At 38.6% G+C, this 5,341-nt stretch overlaps 1 long non-coding RNA gene across 1 annotated transcript; it reads left to right on the forward strand.

The window, feature by feature from the left end:
* The first annotated feature begins 698 nt into the window (after positions 1-698).
* On the forward strand, positions 699-5,103 carry LOC127482994 (uncharacterized). Its single transcript, XR_007908989.2, has 3 exons — positions 699-1,292; positions 3,231-3,409; positions 4,237-5,103. It is a non-coding gene; the product is annotated as an uncharacterized lncRNA (long non-coding RNA).
* The last annotated feature ends 238 nt before the right edge of the window (positions 5,104-5,341 follow it).

Consider the following 5,341-nt stretch of genomic DNA (forward strand, 5'->3'; position numbering starts at 1 on the left):
TGGCACTCTATTAATTGGAAGAGGGTGAATGTTAATCATTTTAATTATTATTATGACATTTTCAGTGCTAAGTGTGCCCAGGAGCCTTTTAAATAAGGGAATCTACCAGATGATAATAGGGAAAAATTTTACTCCTTCCCTGTGTGGTTATGATTTAAAGGTGAAAATAAGTGCAACATAGCTAAATGAAATTATTAGTTGGTGTCAAGTGTTATAATTTTATCAGCTCTTAATAATGTCTTTCCCCAGAGCCTTCTTCTAAGATGTTTGTAGGTAATTTAAAGTACAATATAGATGTTTCACCACCACTCTGTACAATTTAGATTTTTCAGCTTTAATGTTCTCTAGTTGAAGGACAAATCTAATAGTGTTAACCCTTAAATTGCTTGCCCTTAAGGCATGAAAATCATTGCTCCATCTCTAGGAAGTATAAGAGCAGCACCAGATGTGGGTGGGTGGCTGAACAGTAGAAAGATTTTTCTTTTTTAATTCTCTTGGGCTGGATTCCAATGGATAATTTGAAAGTAAAAACTCTCTTATTGCCTGATTACAGAGCCAAGAGTTTACTTTTTATCGCTCATAGTTTTTTTTTTTTCCTAACTCTATACTTTATCAGTGAGAGACATTTCTAATGCTCAGAAAAAAACCTGAATCAGCAATTGCCTACCTTAGTTTTGGAAATTCTCCACAACATAATGCTGCTTTAATATCTTTTGCAAGTTTGGGTATTAGTCTCTTCTTTAAAATAATTGGGACTAAAACTGTTTGTAACGTCCAATGACAGTATGCTTTTTTGTAGAGCCTTTTATGTATGAATCACAAAGCAGTTTGCAAACAATAACTCAGTTTTCCCAGCTCCCTGGTGAGGCAGTTGCCATTAGTCCTGTTTTACAGATGTTCATGAAACAACCAGGGAGCTGCAGGGAGCAGCCTAATGTCAGGCAATGAGTCAGTGGGAAAGTTGAGGAAGGTCTTTTTTTTTTTTTAACTGACAGATAATACTGTGTGTGTCTTTATCAGGTGTAACATGATGTCTTGAAGCAGATAAACACTGTGAAATGGTTAAATCTAGCCAACTAGCAAATGAATTATTTCATGTATTTACAATTTTTTATAATACAACATTCACTTACAGAAATCTTCAAAAATTGAATATAATGTAATTAACTCTATCACCATGCTGTGCAACAGATCTCCCACTTCCTACTCCTATGTAGCTGGAAATATGTATCCTTTGACCAACATCTCCCCACGACCCTTCCTCTGGCATCATCTCACCTACTCCACCCTGTGTATGTACCACATTTCTTTATTCTTTCACCTACAGATGGACACTTCAGTTGATTTTGAGTCTTGGTTATTGTGAATAGTGCTGCAATTAAAAGGGAATGCAGGTATCATTTTGAAATACTGAGATTATTTCTTTGGGTATATACCCAGTAGTGGGATTGCTGGGTTGTATCTCAGTTCTATTTTAAATTTTTTTAGGAACCTCTGTACTGTTTTCCACAATGGCTATTCTAATTTACGTTCCCACCAAATTATTCTCCATGTCCTCCTCAATGCTTATTATCTTTTTTTTTTTTTTTTTTTGACAGGCAGAGTGGACAGTGAGAGAGAGAGAGACAGAGAGAAAGGTCTTCCTTTGCCGTTGGTTCACCCTCCAATGGCTGCCGCGGCCAGCGCACTGTGCTGATCCGATGGCAGGAGCCAGGTACTTATCCTGGTCTCCCATGGGGTGCAGGGCCCAAGCACTTGGGCCATCCTCCACTGCACTCCCGGGCCACAGCAGAGAGCTGGCCTGGAAGAGGGGCAACCGGGACAGAATCCGGCGCCCTGACCGGGACTAGAACCCTGTGTGCCAGCGCTGAAAGGCGGAAGATTAGCCTAGTGAGCCGTGGCGCGGGCTCTTATTATCTTTTGTCTTTTTGATATATGAGCAACCAATCCAACAAGAGTGATATCTTATTGTGGTTTTGATTTGCATTCCCCTGATGCTTTATGATGTTGGGTAGAGGTTCTGGCATAGTGGGTAAAGCTGCTGCTGCTTAAGGTGCTGGGCATCTCATATGGGTGCCGGTTCGAGTCCTGGCTACTTCACTTCTGATCCAGCTCCCTGCTAATGCACCTGGCAAAACAGTGGAGGATGGCTGGGACCTTTACTCCCAAGTCCCTGGGACCTTGCCACCCATGAGGGAGATCTGGAAGAAGCTCCTGGCTTTGGCCTGATGCTGTCCTGGCTCTTGCAACCATTTGAAGAATGAACCAGTGAATGGAAGAGCTTTTCTCTTTCTCTCACCCTCTCTCTTTGTAATTCTGCCTTTCAAATAATAAAAACAAATAAATCTTAAAAAAATAGAAAAATGATGTTGAACAGCTTTTCATATACCTGTTGGCCATTGGTATGTTCTTTAAATATGTATCTATTCAGATTTGTTGCCTATTCTTAAATGTCATTTCTTTTATTTTTACTAAGTTGTTTGATTTCCTTATATGTTTTGATATTAACTCTTACTTTTTAAGATTTATTTATTTACTTGAAAGTCAGAGTTACACAGAGAGAGAAGGAAAGGCACAGAGAGAGAGAGAGAGAGAGAGAGGTTTTCTATCCACTGGTTCGCTTCCCAGTTGGCCGCAATGGCTGGAGCTGCGCACATCTGAAACCAGGAGCCAGGAGCTTCCTCCAGGTCTCCCACGCGGGTGCAGGGGCCCAAGGACTTGGACCATCTTCTGCTGCTTTCCCAGGCCATGGTAGAGAGCTGGATCAGAAATGGAGCAGCCAGGACACGAACCGCCACTCCTATGGGATGCTGGCACTGAAGGCAGCAACTTTACCTGCTATGCCACAGTGCCAGCCCTGGATATTAACTCTTGATTAAATACATACTTTGCAAGTATTTTTCCCCCTTCTGTAAATTGTCTATTCACTTTGTTGCTCTTTTGCTACACAGAGACACTTTTAGTTTGAAGTAATCATAATTGTCTAATTTGGCTTTTGTTGTCTGTGCTTTTGAGATCATACCTAAAAAAATCATTATCCAGACCAAAATGATAATGATTTCCTCCTTTTTTTCTAGAATTTAAAACAATTTATGAGTATTTATGTCCTCTTTCATTCTTCATTAATATTTTATAGTTTTCACTATAGATATTTCACCATGCTGTGTACATTAATTTCTAAGTATTTTTGTAGATATTGTAAACTGCATTTTTCTTTATTTCTTTTTCAGATAGTTTATTGTTAGTGCTTAGAAATGCTACAAGGAGGGGCAGACATTGTTGTGCAGTGGGTTAAGTCCCCACTAAGAATGTCTGCATACCATATTGGAGTGCCTGAGATCAACTTCTGCTTCTGCTTCAGATCTAGCTTCCTGTTCATGCAACTGGGAGGCAACAGAGGATGGCCAAGGTACTTGAGTTCCTGCTACCTATGTGGGAGACCTGGATGGAGTTTCTGGCTCCACCTTTGGCTTGGTCTAGCTCTGATTGTAGCAGGCATTTGAAGGACCCAACCTGTTGATGGAAGGTCTCTTTTTCAATCACTTTGATTCTTAAATACATAAATAGAAAAAAAAAAACTTAAAAAGAGAGAAATGAACTACTTATCCATGATGAATTTGAATTCTACAATTTTACTGAATTTATTAGTTCAGTTTTCCTTTGGTGAAATCTTTAGTGCTTTCTATGTATAAGATCATATCATCTGTAAACAGGAATGATTTAACCTCTTCTTTTTTGAAATAAGGATTTATTTATTTATTTGAAAGACAGAGTGTCAGAGACAGAAAGAAATCTTCCATCTGCTGATTTACTCTCTAAATGGCTACAGCATCCCAGGCTTTGCCAGAAGCCAGGAATTCCATCATTCACTGCTTCACAGGTGCATTAGGAGGAAATTGGATTGGAAGCAGTTTAGCCAGGACTGCAACTGGAGTTCCCATGAGGATGCAAGCATCCCAAGTAGCAGCTTTACTTGCTGTACCACAGCACCTGCCTTTTCAATTTGGATGATTTTACTTCTTTGTCTTGCTAATTGCTCTAGTTACAGTTCCAGTACTATGTTGAATAGGAGTGGTGAGAGTGGCTATTCTTACTTTGTGTCAGATTTTAGAGGAAAAACAAGTTTTTTCCATCACTATAATATTAGTTGTGGATATGCCACATATGACTTTCATTGTGTTGAGATATATTCCTTCTATACCTAATTTGTTGTGATTTTTTTTATTTGAAAAACAGAGTTACAGAGAGAGGTCTTCCATCCACTGGTTCACTCCCCAGATGGCAGCAATGGCCGGAGCTGCGCCAATCCAAAGCTGGGAGCCAGGAGCTTCTTCTGGGTCTCCCATGTGGGTGCAGGGGCCCAAGGACTTGGGCCATCCTCTACTACTTTCCCAGGCCACAGCAGAGAGGAGGAGCAACCGGGACTAGAACCAGTGCCCATATGGGATGCCAGCTCTTCAGGCCAGGGCTTTAACCCTCTGTGCCACAGCACCAGCCCATGTTGTGACTTTTTATTGAAAAGAGACGTAAAGTATTTTCAAATGCTTATTTTTCATCCTTTGTAATGATCATATGGTGTTTTTTCCCCCCTCATTCTTTTAATGGGATTTATCACATTTACTGTCTTGCATCTGTTGAGTCATCCTTGCATTCCTGGTTTCAATTGTATTTTTTGTTTTTTGAAGATTTTTGCATCCATGTTGATGAGCCCTGTAGTTTTGCATATGTATGTATATTGTTTTTATTGTTGTTGTGTCCTTGTGTCGTTTCTGTTTCAGGATAATGTAAGCATTGTAAAAATGAGTTTGGAGGAATTTCTCTTCAATGTACTAGAAGGGTTTGAGAAGAATTAGTTTGGGAATTTTCTGTCACTATTTCTATAAATAAGCTTTCTACACACTTCTCTTTTTTCATTTTCTTCAAAAACTGCTGTAGCTCAAACATTTGCTCTTTTGATGCAGTCCCATAAAACCTGTAAGTAATTTTAAATTAATTTTCATTCCTTTTATCCCCTGACTGCATATTTTCAAATAACCAATACTTAAATTCACAGATTCTTCTGTTTGGTCAAGCTGTTGTTGATGCTATCTATTGCAATCTTCATTTCATTTATTATGTTTTTCAGCTTAGTATTTCTGTATGATTAAAATTATTACAATTTCTGTTAAATGTCTTAGTCTTATTACTTATTGATTTCTTCATTTCTTTGAATGGTTTCTCTGTATTTTCTTGAATTTCACTGTTTTCTTGAAACAATTATTTTGTGTTCTTTGTCATTTTTCCATTTCTTTAAAATTATTTTTGTATTTATTTAAGTTTATTTTCAAGATAGAAGGAGATC

The sequence above is a fragment of the Oryctolagus cuniculus genome, chromosome 4 (genome assembly GCF_964237555.1).
Source record: "Oryctolagus cuniculus chromosome 4, mOryCun1.1, whole genome shotgun sequence".
Taxonomy (NCBI): Eukaryota; Metazoa; Chordata; class Mammalia; order Lagomorpha; family Leporidae; genus Oryctolagus; species Oryctolagus cuniculus.